This window comes from Eublepharis macularius, chromosome 2 (assembly GCF_028583425.1).
Source record: "Eublepharis macularius isolate TG4126 chromosome 2, MPM_Emac_v1.0, whole genome shotgun sequence".
Taxonomy (NCBI): Eukaryota; Metazoa; Chordata; class Lepidosauria; order Squamata; family Eublepharidae; genus Eublepharis; species Eublepharis macularius.
In genome coordinates this window covers 212,047,868-212,064,520 of record NC_072791.1, presented here as the reverse complement: position 1 = coordinate 212,064,520, position 16,653 = coordinate 212,047,868, and the positions used below count along the sequence as shown (strand labels likewise).

At 47.1% G+C, this 16,653-nt stretch overlaps 1 protein-coding gene across 3 annotated transcripts in view; it reads right to left on the bottom strand.

The window, feature by feature from the left end:
* The window catches only part of CREB1 (cAMP responsive element binding protein 1), a 47,167-nt gene extending 35,032 nt beyond the window's left edge, over window positions 1-12,135 (bottom strand). For all 3 annotated transcript variants that reach the window (XM_054970562.1, XM_054970564.1, XM_054970563.1), the window contains exon 1: window positions 11,940-12,135. The gene's annotated coding sequence lies outside the window, so the exon portion shown is untranslated. The remainder of the gene's footprint in view (window positions 1-11,939) is intronic.
* Between the last annotated feature and the right edge of the window lie 4,518 nt (window positions 12,136-16,653).

Genomic DNA, 16,653 nt, shown 5'->3' with positions numbered 1-16,653 from the left:
ATCACCACTTCTGGGTCAGCGTAAGGTCTGCAGAAAGCCCAACCCCTGTTGCCTAGTAAACTGATTGGCACCAAGCTGTCTGCAGTGACAAACCAAAAAACAAACCAAACGAAACACCCTGAAGTTCGTGGTGGTTCGTGAGAAATGGACTCTGACAAACCGCTGATTTGCGAATCAGAAACTGACCTGGGTCGTGACGAACTTTGGTTCATATTTTGGTTCGTGCCCATCTCTACTACTTATATTTTAGCTGGATTGCACTGTTTATGTTTTATTACCCTATAGATAAGGAAAGTGAAATGTATAAATGTGTAGCCCTCATACTTGTCACACATGTTCCTGAAACTAACAGTAAAGACTGTTGGAGTTACAGGTTGGAAATTGGGGAAAGAACGGCAACACGACTGTGAACACAAGAGGTAATTAAGAGGCAAACTAACAAGAGACAAAGAAAAACCATGGCGTTAAAAACCTGGTGCCTTGAAAAAAGCAAACGTATTTCAGTATCTTCTGAGATTTTAGAAAGTTTAATAATTTAACCAATAACTTCAAAGACCGTAACTTCAATTTATTCATTTCTTACATAGAATTTTAACAATCTGATGGGCATTAATGCAAGCTTTGCGGTCTTTCTCAGCAACCAAGTATTTGCAAGACAGGATGTTGCTAACAAAAAAAATCTGAGACTCTTTCTTGGAAGATGGGCTTTCCTCCCTTCTTGCTGCCATATTACTAATGTCCAATTGTCTGAGAAAAGAAAAGGACAAACTCATTCTTATAGACAGGAGGATTAAGGCACCATCATTTTCTGCCTGACTTGCACATAACAACAATACATGTACTCAGGGCTTTTTTTCAGGGGGAACGGAGTTCCGGCACCTCTTGAAAATACTCGGCAATAGTGCTTGAATATAATATGATTTCAAAGAATCCCATGTGTTTCTTCCTCATTTCCCTCTTGAGAGTTCCGCCACCTCTTTTCCCAGGAAAAAAACCCTGCATGTACTGTTTGGCATTTTCTCACAGTTCGTTTCTATGTTCACATCTACTGAACTAGCCCTAACTAGCCCTCCCGCTTAGAGATAATGAACACAAATGGAAAATTTCCAGATATTCTGAAGCCATGGGGGGGGGGAATGCTCCTCCTTTAGCATGGAAAAAATGGAGATTTGGGGTGAAATTTGAAATGTAAGCAATACTTATTTTCTAACTGAATCTACATTTATTTTACTGATCTAACACCTTTAAAAGCATCAATTGTATATACAATTTTTCTATTTGGCATATCTGTAATTTAAGATGACAAATGTCTTGATTTTCTGTAAGAAAAATTGTAAGTATACCCAGTAATTGAGAGACTTGCAAACTGCTGCACCTTGTTCTGCCTTAGCACATGTATACTCATTTCTGCCATTTTTAGAAAAAAAATTGTAATTGAAGGTAGAAAACAAATTATGTAGTAAATAAAAGAGGGCATTGTTTGGGCAGAACACTAATACAATCACAATGGCTAGGACTACCAGCATATCTGGATATTGTTAACTTTGATAACAATGAAACGAATGAATGTATTACCATTAAACATATTACTGCATATTAGCTGTTGCCAAAATGAAAAAAAAATTGAGCAAGGTTTTTTCCCCCCTAATTCCTTTGGGGGGGGGGTTCCCCCCCCGGACCCTCAAATTTCTACAATTGGGAGGTGAGACCAATCAACCCAACAGTAGACTTTCAGCTACGTTAAAGTATACCTATCAGTTACCTCCTAGTACAATAAATAAGTTGCAAAGATTGTCCTGAGAGAACAAGCTCACAAAAGCAAGCATGTTCCTCATTCTAACTTGGCATGATTAATGCTGCTCCTTTCCCAAGGACGCTGAACCACAGACATAGATGAGTCACACTCACAAATATTCTGCCAGCAACATCCTATGCTTCAGAACTGCAGCTTTCATTTTATACTGCTGAGCTGCATCCGTAATAGCTGTGCAGAAACAAAAAAAAACCCATGAAGGCAACATGCTCACTCACCTTTGTATTTTCATTACTTCTAGAAAAAAGTGTCTGTAGTACTGCTTTGTGTATCTTCCATTTGGAATCAACAGCAATAGCAGAAAATTGCAGAGTCAAATCCCCTGCTAGTTGAAACTGGGCATCCACTGTCATTCAGACAATATTCCACGTAATTAAAGCAGTAAAATATACTAAATAGCTTCACTGCTCAAGCTTATTTTGTGTTTTATGATTATGGGGAAAAGTGCCTGTTCCCAGACATAGACTGAGACCTGATCAAATTTATGCTTCTTCCTAAGGAGTATATCAAGGTATTCCTGCACACACCTAATATTTAAGCTGGGTATGCACCATTACGGGCAAACGGGCTGAAGGGAAAACCCCATGATTATGCCGGTGGTTGCAATGTGGGTTGGATCCTACAGAGGACTTCTGCTGATGGGGGGGGGGAGATGATTTTTTGACAATTCCACCGCTGCTGCAGACCTCCAACTCCCTCTCACGCTGGTCCCAAGGGTCCGTCGACCAGCTACATTGTAGCTGTTTGGGGCAGCAATGAGATGCTTGGCAGGGTCCAAGCCTGTATGTGCAGCAAGAGGGAATAGCTGGAAGAGACTGATTTTCTGGACCTACTTCAATTTGGCTTCAGGCCAAGATTTGGAACATAGACTGCACTGGTCGCTTTGGTTGATGACCTTTACCAAGAACTAGATGGGGGAGTGTGCCCCTTCAAGACCACTTACCATGGTATCCTACTGAGCCACCTCTCCAAGCTGGGACTAAGGGGACAGTGTGTTACGGTGATTTGGGTCCTAGCTGGGTGATGAGTCTCAGGTGGTGGTGCTGGGGGGCTCCTGCCCCCTAGCTATTAGCCTATGAAGTCCTGCAGGGCTTGATTTTATACCCAAGCTAATATTTACATGAAGCCATTGGGAGAGGTCACTATTTGATTTGGGCTGCAGTGCCAATAATACTGTTGGTGATACCCAGCTCTACCTTTCTTTTTCATTTAATTCCAAGGATGTTCTGAACCGGTGTCATGGGCTGTACGAGGGTGAACAAGCTGAATCCTGACAAGACAGAGGTACTCTGGGTTAGCAGAAAGGCCAGCAACACAAGATCTCGCCTGTCTTGGATAGGGTTCTACTCCCCTTGGAAAGTCAGGTTTACCACTTGGGAGTACTGACTGACACGGCAGTCACCTTAGAAAGACTGGTGGCTTTGAGTGCTTTTGATCAGCTGTGGCTGGTGCATTAGCGGCGCCTGTTCCTGGTTCAGTCCAATCTAGCCACATTGCTCCATGCCTTAGTTACATCTCCACTGGACTACTGCAATGTGCTCTACTTACGGCTATCCTTGAAGAGTGTTCAGAAGTTGCAGCTAGTGCAGAACATCGTGGCTGGGCTGCTGGTTGGAGCCAACTACCAGGAGCACGTGACCCCAATTTTACAGCAATTACACTTGCTGCCAGTGTGCTCTCAAGCCCAATTCAAGGTGTTGGTTCTCACTTTTAAGTCCTACATAGCGTGGGGCCAGGGTATCTGAAGGGCCGTCTTCTCCCATATGTTCCTGCCTGAAGGTTAGGATCACAAGGAGAGGCCCTCCTGACCGTCCCATCAGCCAAAGAAGCTCGGTTAGTGGGTACATGATAGACGGCCTTTTTGGCGGCAGCCTCACAATTTAGAGATTTTTAATATATTTTTATGTCTGCTATGAGCTGCCTTGAGTGGAAAGACAGTTAACGAATGCTCTAAATAAAATATGTATGTCATTTCTTAAAAATTTTCATCATTATACAGATAACAGAGCAGCAAAGTGATGTTGTTCAAATTACCATTTCAACTACAAGGAGGGGAAAATCTCAAGTGTTGGTCTTGTTTACCACATCTGGTGCAGAAACTTTAGTGTCACTCAAAAAACAGCAGCAACGTGGAGTTATTATTTATAAGTTTCAATTTTTTTTCTTGGAAAAGCCAAAGAAAACCCTGTGGGGTTCTTTGCTGTAAGTATAGCACACCTCCCCCCACCCCCCAGCATTGGACAACAAAGTAAAGCAAGTGGGTCAATGTCATAAAAATCTTACATACCACTAAAATGGAAGCTAAATGAATGATATGTAGCAGTTTAAAGATACACCAAGAACTGATTCAACAATGGAAATTCCTAAAGGTATTTTACTGGAGGGTTACCTCCCCTAAAGGCTGCAGAAAACATGACAGCAATAGGTACATGAACCGGCAAAACAGCCGGATTTAGGCTAATCTGGCATAATCTAGCTATGCCAGTTCATGTAAAAGAACTCTGGATCCAATCTGGGCAGCTTGTCACTGCTTGGCTGGATTATTTGGCTGCAGCAGGCAGCCATAGGCAGCAAGTGAGAGAGCAGCAGTGCGACTGGAGCCAAACCAAGCTCTGCACCACAGTAGGACAGCGAAGTGGATTCCTCCCATTTCATCCCTCTCAAGCTGCCCCAACCGGGCAGCCCGCCTTTTAAACTCCATAGCTCAAGAAGGCTCTCCCCTTGCTTGAGTAAAGGGTCTCCTTAGGGATTCTCTGGTTTGACATTAGTTCCCTTGCTACAGTTTGGTTCTGTTGGGCTTTGTTGGCTAAGCTTCCAAGGGAGTTTTAATGTTGAACCAGAGAATCCCAAATCAGAGGGGACAAGCTGTGAAGTTTAAAAGCCTTAGAAAAGTTTCCCCCATAGGAAACAATGGAGAGGGGCTGGGGGCAGCTTGTTCAGAATTAGACCCTGGGGTCCACTCCTCCTGAAATGTGGGGGTCTTTAGCAGATAGTCAGTAGGTTCCCTGGAAATTTCATGTAGCCCTTCAGGCCCCTGGACATCCCCCCCCAAGGGAATAATAAATCTAGGATTCTCTAACCTAGATCACAGAATCTGATCGGGATTTCAGGGATGGTGTTGGAAAGTGTCATCAAGGTACAGATGACTTACGTTGACTCCTCCTAGTTGTGTTTTCAAGGCCAGAGGCTAACAGAGGTGGTTTGCCATTGCCTGCCTCTGCAACCTTGGTCTTTGTCGGGGGTCTGCCATCCAATTAACCAAGGAGAACAAAATGGCTATTCCCTTGCAAAACAGCAAAATGGAGGAGGAAAAAATCCACAGGGAATACAATACTAATTTACAAAGTTACAAAGCTGTATTCAGAGTGCAAAGGCTACAAAATTTCATCATTGTATTCAAATAAATAAATAACAATCTCTTGATGCAGTTTTCAGGCACACACATCAACAATACAATAATCTTTTACATAATCATACAAGGCAAGTTACAGTAGACACACACAATTCCCAACAGTCTTCTTGGAATAGTTATAACAATTCTTTCCAGGGCTCCCCTCAGCAGGTGAACGGTGAAGCCCAGCCGTGAAGCAAAGCTCCAACCCACGCTCAATCTGGGGCCGGCTATCTGTAGCAGATATCGGAATCCTTCATCAGGAGCGTGTGGAATGCTTTACAGCAGAAAGGGACATTTCCAGTGTGTTTAAATCTTACATGCCCAAAGCATAGCCTTGAAAATCTCTTATGCGTGCGGCCCCAGATTGAGCGTGGGTTGGAGCTTTGCTTCACGGCTGGGCTTCACCGTTCACCTGCTGAGGGGAGCCCTGGAAAGAATTGTTATAACTATTCCAAGAAGACTGTTGGGAATTGTGTGTGTCTACTGTAACTTGCCTTGTATGATTATGTAAAAGATTATTGTATTGTTGATGTGTGTGCCTGAAAACTGCATCAAGAGATTGTTATTTATTTATTTGAATACAATGATGAAATTTTGTAGCCTTTGCACTCTGAATACAGCTTTGTAATTTTGTAAATTAGTATTGTATTCCCTGTGGATTTTTTCCTCCTCCATTTTGCTATCCAATTAACCAAGGCTGACTCTGCTTAGCTTCTGAGATCTGACAAGGTCAGGGTGGATTTCCAGGTCAGGGCTATCCAGGCCAGGGTGGATTTCAGGGATACCAAATTCTTTTTGTATCCCTAAAACCTGGATCCAGATCACTGGGGTTATTTTTTGGGGTGCTCACCCCTAGACAACAATGAATTAAGGATTAGAACCCAAGTAAATTATATTCACATCCCCCCTTCACCCAACTCTGGAGTAATTATGTATCTGTAAATACACCAGCAGTTGCCAAGACATTCATGGACACCAACATTACAGAATGGCTGTCCCCCCCACCCACCCCCCGCTGCTTTAAAACCTATGATTTTAGCAAGTTCCAACCTGCCATTCTAACCAAACTGAACATGACTGATTTCTGCAGAATATGCATGATGCTATGTATGTTTATTCAGAAGTTCAATGAGGCTTAGCAAACACAGAATTGTAGGCTTAAAGTAAAAGCCACAAGCTCTGCTAAATGCAGTTGATTTTCAAACTGAGATCCAGGCCTCCTTAGAATCTCAGAGCAGAACCACAAGTGACAAAAGGCACAGATTGGACACTTGTCAGCTTCCCTCAAGTTTTGATGGGAAATGTGGGCATCCTGGTCTCGCAGCTTCTCTCTCTGACTGCTGTCCAATGGACTTTTCAACTGTCACTTGTCCAACATTCCGCCAAGCTGCATACATTTCCCATCAAAACTTGAGGGAAGCTGGCAAGTGTCCGACCTGTGCCTTTTGTCACTTGTGGTTCTGCTCTCAGAGGTTCTTCAATGGGGACTAAGGGCAGATATGCTTCCTTCAATACAGCATTTACCTCTTCCTCAGCATTCCATTGCCAAAGGAGCTTTAGAAGTCCTGCAGGTCTCCAGTAGGGGAGATGAAAAATTACAGGAAGATTATTTTTATCCCACCCTTTCTCATTAATCTTGTTCCACAGCTAGTGGGAATTTGAACCTGGGTGTTCCAGGTCATTGCCAGTACCTCTTACTGGCTAAGACCTTGAGTCAAATACAGCCTTCCTCCTCAGCTAAAATCTGAGTGGGCTGAATATCCATTAGCAGAGGAGCCTTGTTGATTGACATCGCGTTTATAAGGTGCTCTCCTTATCTCAGTTCAATCTTGCAACAGCTTCTGTTTTGTTCTGATGGAGTTTTATCGTATGAGGTTTTGGGAGAGACCAGAGATACTTTGTTCTATTTCTCTAGTGCCAATGTTGCATCAGAGCAAGATTTGGGTCCAGTAGCAGCTCAGAGACCAGTTAGTTTTCCAGTGTGTGAGTTTTTGAGAGTCGCAGCTCTATTTGTCAGAGCTCTGACTCTTGAAAGCTCATACCCTGAAAATCTAGCTGGCCTCTAAGGTGCTGCTGGACCTGAATCGTGCTCTTCTACTACAGACCAACATAGTGAACCACTTGATGTTGCATTAGTGCCTCAGTCTGCAGACTCTTCACAACTGAGTGCAAGACTGTCTGTGTACTATGGTGTGTACAGATAGTGCTGCACTGAGGGGCACAATACATAAATTAAATTCAGATGAGCCCTCAAGTTCAGAAAAATCGAGCACTGGTGCAAGGCACACTCAATTCAGAGAAGCCACAGCAAGCATGCACGTGAATACCCCTATAGCACAAGGGCCTCTGCTGAAGGCCATTAAATGCCTCATCAGACAGGTCATTATGTCAAGGGTCCACAAGAGTTTGAAGCCTGAAAACTATTGCATCACATCCTGCCTATTTTAACGTAACTAAACTGGCTGCTGGTTTGTTTCCAAGTTCAATTCTAGGTACTGCTTATGACCTTTAAAGAGCCTAGGCCCCACATATCTGAAGAGCCATTTATCCCCATATGTAGTTCTCCAGCTGCTTCCTTCTGTCTGCTCCCCCCCCCCCCCCATTTGAGATTGCCTACCTGGCACTAACTGAGCCCATTTCTTTTCAGCAGTGGCTCCTGCTTTGTGAAACAGGCTCCTTACAGAGGTTTTTAGGAGGCGGTGTACGGCCAGTTTATTAGCTAGGGCTTTCAATGGAGTTTGAGCTACAGGCATATTCTTGGGGGAAGGTTAATAGGGGTTTATACTATTATGGACAGTTTTAGCTTTAAGTGATCTAGAGTTACAAGAGAAAGACAAGATATAAATATTTTAATTAATAATACAGTAAAAATATATAAGGGTCCTGGACCTGGGTGGGTCCTTGATCTGAAAAGTCTGAATATTGGACTAATGGATCACCTGGAAGAATTATTAAAAACATCCTTTCTAAATTATGTAAGTCATATTTCCTAGTATTACTTTGAGGATACTATCATGCTATATGTAAGTTCTACATTTAATAATTACTTCAAATACACTTACTTATCGTCAAGAAAATATAGACATGTTAACAGTCAGTGAACTGTTATCTGGTAAAATTTTGAAAAAAATAAAGACTAAAGAAGCGTCACATATATTTCAATGAACAGATAACCACAAGAATCTACTAGAACTGCCACTGGACTAGGAAATATGGCTGTATACAGCAATCTAAGTTTTCTGTTTCACACAAATATTATTTAATATAAGTTGACCAAAAAGTATATCATCTTCCTCAGGACTCTTTAATGTCAACATTTTGACACACAGAATTTATCCTGAAGTAAATGTAGCCTAAACAAAAGCTCTACACATTAACTGTACCATTGAAGCAATCTTGTACTTTTGGAAAACCTGCACTATGAGCAACATCTCCTTTTGGCAGAATGATAGAAAATTTCCACAACTATTACTTTCCAGTCACCCTGTGACGAGATCCATATGGAACTAATTCATGCAAAAGATCCAGCTTCTCTGCAGTTTTCTTAGCTTTGTCAACAATAGGACTTTTGACATCTTGGAGGATAACCAGGGCCTACCATACAATTGAATACATGGGGAATTCCAGCAATTACTCTGAGGCTGTAAGAAAGCCATTACTGAATATATCCTTGACATAGGATGCTTGAAGTATTAGCCATCCCTCCCTCAGCCAATTTAATCAAAGCAACACAAATTGATTTGAAAGATGCAAGGCCAGAATTCCCCACACACGCACACTGAACAGATCAACTTGACAAAAGAATCACATAGGATAAAAATGCAGAAAGACTAATCGTTCTCTGTCCAAGTCTGCAGGCGCTACAGCTACTATGATGATGGGTGTAGAAAATCAGCACCCTCTTTTCATAACACTAAAATGTCATTCAGACATCACAGCAAACCTGTTTTCAGTGGAAGGCACAGACACAGCCTACTCTTGCGCTGGCACACTCCCTTCCCCACAACTCTCTCTTCCCCTTCAATGACAAGGCTGGCAATATCCTAGTTTGGGAAGCCTTCAATTTTACTGCGACATCTAAATTCAGCCACCTTGGTAAGCTGGCACTTGCTCTGAATCTGCAAACTAGAATCCTAACTGGCCAATTTGGAGGCCTAGCTTGTGCAGAGGAAGCACATTCCAACTTGCCCAGGCACCTGTGGTGCCCCAAACCAAGAAGCTTTCAATCACATACCATGTACTGGGGAACAAGAGGCAAAAACTGCATTTATTGCCTGTCATCTAGATGTGTCCTTTACGCCTAGAAGTACCTTTAACAGTCCCTGCCCCTCCCCCCATCAATATCTTTTGTTTCTTCCAAATAGCAAAGGGGGTTCACATTAATTTTTGGAGAAGCTGGTTTTGGAGGGGGAATATATGTGCTGTGATAGGTGCAAAATATTTAAATATGAGAAAATAGCACTAGAAAAAATACAACAGGATCTATTTTTAATACAGTTAGCTTAAACAATCTGCTTCTGTACATGAAATGGTTGTACTTTGAATACAGTCCGAAGGACTTCCCCCCCCTCTACTCAAAAGCACATTATCAGAAAACTAGAATTTTATGGACTCTTAAAGAAATTCAACAAAAAGCAACCAGAAACCAATTAAGTCTGCCCCTGATACTGTCCTTCTACAACTACCATTCAGAGGTATCCTGCTTCCAAACATTCAAGTCACTGTGCCAAAAAGCCATTGATAGGCTTATCCTCACTGAATCCACCTAAACCCTTCTGCAGAAAGCATGTTTGGGGGAAAAATTATATTTGGCTGAAAACTAACTAGAATGTTTGCAGTTGCAACCATGAGAGAGAATATTAGACTAAGATGTTTTTGCACATGCTTGTGATAAAATTCTTATCAGTACTAAGGTGCTAGTAGAACAGGTTTATGTCATCAGTACCATTTAAGATGGGTAAGAATACTGTCTACAACTGCATTGTGTGGTGCAATCCCCCGCACCCACAAAGTAGTATCAATTTTTAAATGTTATTTTCAACACCATGTAGATTTTCTAAGAACATGTTCCTGTTGTTATTTAGCCATTCAACTTTGTAATTTAGTCTATTGCACATCTTTAGTTAAATAGTAGTCTCTCTTAACTTTAAACACCAGCTTAAGACCCATGTTTTCCACAACTCAATCCTTTAGTCAGTGCATAACTGAATCTAAGCCTAAATTCTCACATTTGTTCCTTGTTTTATGGATGCTTCTTCCCTTCTCTATTGATTTAATGACACGACTTCCCCACTATCTAAATTTAGACTGCAAACTCCTTGGGGCAGCTACTTCTCATTTAGGTTACTCTGCAAAATGTCATGTAACTCATGATTCTATATAAACTGCATTAAGAACTGTCCATATTACATTAGTAATTATCAATGAAACCAGAAGGGCTTAATTATTCACAATTCTTCATGCAGCAGTAGGCTACACTGCTCAACAATATACCTTGCCAAAAAAAAAAGAAGTGAAACTGGAGCAGGACTTTGTTTGGGAGGGGCCCAGTTTTTCATCACATCCCAACAGTGAACTGAGAGCAAAAACAAAGTGTTGCGGAATACAGTTTTGGTCCAAAATACTTTATTAAGAAGGAACCTTTCAAAAGGCTTTGCCAACCTCCTTCCTCCCCATGCTTTGAAAGCACAACTTTCAAGCCATGCTTTTTAAAAGTGGGGCGGTGGGGAACGAAGCAAGGTTTGGACTCGGAACCCCTGGGCCCTGCAGCCAGCGGCGGGGAGGCACCAGGGGAGCAGAGGGCGGCGGGCAGGCTGCGGCCGCGGCTGGGCAAGCCCCTGCTCCAGTTGACAGCGCCCGGGAAATCCCTGCCTAGAGAGCGGCGGGAGGAGCGTTTCGGGGTGGGGCTGCCGAGCCCTTCCGTGGCCGGAGGGGGGGAGAGGAGAGGCTCCCCAGCCGGGCTCAGGGCCGCGCAACCCGGCCCCTGTCAAGCCCACCCTTCCCGGGGCAGCGCTGCCTGCAGGGCGGGGAGGCGAGCGAGGGACCCCGCCTGCACACGCCGCCCCAGTTCCCCCGAGCCTTCCCCGGCGGGAAACACTGGGGGTGGGGGTGGGGATAAAGAGGAGCGGTCCCTCTGCTGGGGGGGGGGGGGTGGCGGCTCAGGGACCCCGCGGGCGCGTCGGAGGCTTTTCTTCAGTCACAGAGTGGGGGGAGGGAGGGGGCACCGGAGGCGGGGGGGGGGGAAGCGCGCGCTCTTCTCGCCCCCTCCCTCCCCCGCCCCGCCATGTGAGGGCGGCGGCGAGGCCAAGCCGCCCTCCTTCCCTCCCCCGCCCCATCTCTCGGGCTGCTTTGCCCGGCCGGGCCGCCGCCTCCATCCGCCATTATTCTTTGTTCGCCGCGCGGGGCCGAGCTCGGCGGCGGCCGTGAGGAGCCCGAGGGGAGGGGACGGGGGAGCGGCGTCGGCGGGGCGGCAGGCCGCGAGAGGCCCGTCTTTTCGCAACGGCGCCGAGGGGGAGGCGGGAAAAGAGCGGGCGCGTTTCCCGCTCGGCGGCGCCGGGCTGAGGGCGGCGGGACGGGTCCCCCGCCCGGTCGCCCGTCCCCGCGCGCCTCCAGGGCTGCCGCCTCCCCTCCCCGCCGCCTCCCCGCCCGCTGCTCTTCTCGCGCTGGGCTCGGCCTCCGCCGTCCTCCTTCCTTCCTTCCTTCCTGGCCTCGGTCTCTCTTTTCTCCTCTTACCGGCTGGAGGCTGCTCCGTCACTGCTTTCGTTCGCGCCGAGGCTCTCGCCGCAGTTTTATTCTCTCCCCCACGTAACACACCGCGTCAAACTACACCTCCGCCGCGTCACTCACATAACACACACACACGCGCTCAGGCTCTCCCAGCCCCGGCGACAGGCAGGCAGCGGCCGCGGCCGACGGAGGGAGCGGCGCGGGAGCGAGCAGGCAGCCAGGGAGCACGCGCCGCCGCCGCCGCCGCGCCCGCCCCCCTCCGCACTCCTCCCCCCCCCGGCGGAAACAGCCGAGCGGGGCCCCTCACGGAAACGGCCGAAGGAAAGGCGGCTTCGACGACCAGGCCGCCGCCTCGGCACCCGAACAGAGCCCCCGAGGCTGTCGCCCGCCCGGCCCAGCTGGAAACGCATGAACCGCATTGAGAGGCCGGAGCCCTTCCCGCCGAGGGGCCGTTCCGAACAGAGTCTGTTAAAAACACAGCCTCCCCCCACCTCCGACGGCCGAACCGAGTTTGAACCCAACGGCCGAAATTTCCAAGGGGGGGCAGCGAGGGAGGGAGTTTGGCCGCTCGGTTTTCTCCCCTCCCGTTACGGAAATAGCCGAAGTGGGTCAGCATGGCCGGGGGGGGGGCATACTGAAGAAACGAAAAGCTGAGGGAAAGGCCCTTGGTGGGACAGGTTGCCACCCTCCAGGTGGCGGCTGGCGATCTGGATCTCCAGGCCACGAAGATCAGTTCCCCTGGAGAAAATGACTGCTTTGGCGGTGGACTCTATAGCATTATACCCTGCTGAGGTATAATTTTCCAACCTGGAGCTACCAACCTTAGGCCCTTGGAGGGAACCTATTAAGTATTGTGATTTTCAGCTCCTATCAACAACTCTTGAAACTAGAAGCAGACAGACAAAAAACCCTGGCTGGACATGAGCCAAGTATATACACGAACCCCCACGCCCCTTTTCAAGCAACAACCAATACAAACACACAACTAGAAGCCTTAGTTTGCATAAACTGTATACATAGTAACTTATTTACTGCACGGTGATTGGTCTTTATTATACAAATCTGATTGGCTGCTGCCAGCAAGAAACAATTAATAGTAAGGAAGGCTTCGGGAGCCTTAGCTAAGCCAATACATAGAGTCCATGGCAGGAAGGGGCGGGGAAGGTGGAGAGAAGATGCTCCTCCCATTCCTGTCTGTAAACTCAGAGTGGGCTTATATGCTGGGGGGGGGGAGGAAAGCAGGTCAGAAGTTGAGGCTGCTTTAGGATTGCATATATAAGCACAGTTGTTATATGCTTAGAGGCAATATAAGTACTTTATATAACTACAAAGGCCCAGTAATGCGGACTGCCTCTATATTTATTCATTTATAGTCCACCTTTCTCACTGAGATCCAGGGTGGATTGCAGCAGTGCAAGTGAAAATACAATATAATTGACAGCTAAGACTCCATTGAGCAAAATATAATAATGAAAAACTACAACTCCCTCACTCCCTACCCATCACCCCCGCCCCTGCTTACCTGGCCAGCGGCAGAAAAGGTGGGAGAACATGTATCCCGGGGCACATTCTGGGTGGCCTGGCACGTTCCCAAACTCCACAGTAGGCTGATTTGCGCCCCAAATGGGCCAAATTGGGCCCATTTGGGGCCTTAATTGGCCCACTGAGAAACGCAGGAGTACTGCAAGGCCCATTGCATCATCCCAGAAGTGCTCCCATGCTCTGCAGTGGGCCGATTCTGGCCCCAAATGGGCCCAATCCTATCCTAAATAGCCAAAATCAGCCTGCGGGAGTACTCCCAGGGGTAGCATGAGGCCTGCATGATGACATCCCTTCCCAGAAGTGACATCATTGTGCAGCCCAGAAATGCACACACAAAAGACAACTAAAAAGGTGAGTGCCAGGTCTCTCACCTCCCACCCAGAGGGTAAGGGGACCTGGCAATAGGGTTACCAGCTCCATGTTGGGGATTTCCTGGAGATTTGAGGGGGTGGAGCCTGAAGAAGGTGGGGTTTGGGAAGGGGAGGGACCTCAGCAGCATATAATGCCATAGAGTCAACCTTCCAAGGCAGCCATTTTCTCCAGGGGAGTTGAGCTTGGTAGTCTGGAGATGAGTTGTAATTCCGGGAGATCTCCTGCCACCACCTGGAAGCTGGCAACCCTGTGAAAAGCAGTTACAACAGGAAAACAGTTACAATAGGGAATGGTAACAGAGAACTTTTAAACAAGCATAAAGCTGAGCACAGCGATGAAATCTATCTAAAACAAAGCATCACTAATTTCCATGGTGTGTTTAGCAGCGTGGAAACTCGCTAGTAGGCTCATATTTATATATACAGACAGTACCCAGTGGCATAGTGTTTAATCCTACCAAGGCATCTTTCTGCGCTATAATGTCCTGTCATCTGAGTTAGAAAGTCCTTTTCACTCACACCATTGCAATTGGCCTTGGATCTCAGTGAGAAAGGCAGATTAAAATAAATAAATAAATAGGCAGTTTAAACAGGGTTGACATACCTGTAACTTATGTTCATCGAGTTCTTCTGTGCTGACACACATGGGACTGCGCAGGCGCAGGCCAGCCGCCGGAGAATTTTCCATAGCTTCTATAGCTCCGAAGGGGCCGTTTGTCGCGCGCCTCAGCGACCGTTTTCCCGCCCAAACGGTCACGTGCTCCTCCAGCGACCAACGGCCCCTTCCCTCAGTTCTCCTTGCCGCCGCTTAACCAATACACATAGCCACAACCTGCATAGACATCAATATTTGTTATAGCCCACACAGCATTGTGCATTGGAATTCACAGCGGGGTAGGAGGGAGGGTTGTGTGTCAGCACAGAAGAACTCGATGAACATAAGTTACAGGTATGTCAACCCTGTTTTCATCTTCGTTCTTCTGTGCCTCCACACATGGGAGTGTACCAAGCTTCACACAATAAGGAAGGTGGGGTGAAGTCCAACACAATTTTATTGTATCACACAAGAACCATCAACAAGTGTAAACAACATATAACTATACACAAATATACATATATACAACATACTCCCATATATACACACTTGTATAAGGATATATTCAATAAATATATATAAGCATATATACATATAAAACATACAACTACAAAATTGTAGCATGATAGCGTAGCATCCCAGAACCCCTTAGGAAAAAAGGGAATGCAATACAGCCCTGGCCACAGCCACATCTCGCCCTGTATCCACATCTACAGCATAATGCCTGACAAAGGTGTCAGCCGTGGACCAGGTGGCTGCCCTACAGATGCTAGCCAACGGAACCCCCCGGAGGAGAGCCGAAGAGGCAGCCTGGGACCGCGTGGAATGGGCCCTAACCTGCAGCGGGCAACTCGCCCCAGCCAGGGAATAGGCCTTACTAATGGCCGTCACAATCCACCTGGACAGAGTCTGCGAGGAAGCCCTATTGCCCTTGTCCTTGGCCCCAAAACACACGAACAGGTGAGGACACTTTCTGAAGCCCTTTGTCCTGTCCAGATAGAAAGCTAGCGCCCTCTTCAAATCCAGAGTGTGCAGCGCCTTTTCCCCCTTGGAAGAGGGGTGAGGAAAGAATGCAGGAAGCGATATCTCCTGCGACAGATGAAAAGTGGACACTACCTTAGGTAGGAAGCCCAGGCAGGGACGCAATACCACCCTATTGGGATGGAATAAAAGGAAGGGGGGGTCAGACCGTAGCGCAGAGAGCTCACTGACCCTCCTGGCAGAGGTTATAGCCACTAGGAATGCCACCTTGTACGACAGCAGGTCCAAGGGGCAGGTCGCCAAAGGCTCGAAGGGAGGCAACATTAGCCGTGCCAGCACCAAAGACAGTGACCATTGTGGTACAGGAGGCGACACTGGTGGGTAGAGGTTGAACATTCCCTTAAGGAACTGGCGGGACTTTGGGTGGGAAAAAACCGTGCTACCATCAACACGAGAGTGGGTAGCAGAGATAGCTGCCAGGTGAACCTTGAGGGAGGTAACCCTTAATCCCTGGTCCCTCAGGAGGCACAAATAGTCAAAAATCAGCCCTAGGGAGCTATCCGTAGGCACCACCCCTTTCTCACGTGCCCAGGTCTCAAACCTCCGCCACTTGGCCTCGTAAGAGCGCCGGGTAGATGGCTTGTGGGCATTCAAGAGGACCCGTTCCACCTGCGTAGAAAAATTCAATGAGGAGGGACGATCCGCCAAGCTGCCAGATGCAGCTTCCCGGGGTCGTGGTGAAGAATGTCCCCGTTCCTCAAAAGATCCTGCCAAGGGGGCAGCCTCACATAGGTCCGCTGAGATAGCTGCAGGAGCCTTGGGAACCAGACTTGCCTCGGCCAAAAAGGAGCCACTAAGATGCAGTCTGTCCTGTCCTCCTCTATTTTGCACAGGACCTTGGCTATCAAGGGGAAGGGCGGAAACATGTAATGCAATCCCTGGTTCCACGTAAACAGGAAGGCATCCCCAATAGAGAGCGGGTCGCTCCCTGCTCGGGAACAGAACGTCTGGGCTTTGGCGTTCGCCGCCGTAGCGAACACATCTATAACCGGGTGTCCCCACATCTGGAAGATCAGCCCACTGCACCCGTCGTTGAGCTCCCATTCGTGGTCTAACAACAGAACCCTGCTCAGGGCGTCCGCCCGAGCGTTGTCTGACCCAGCCACATGTATGGCTCGCAGAGTGACGCCATTCTTGACTGCCCACTGCCAGGTGAGCGTGGCTTCCCGGC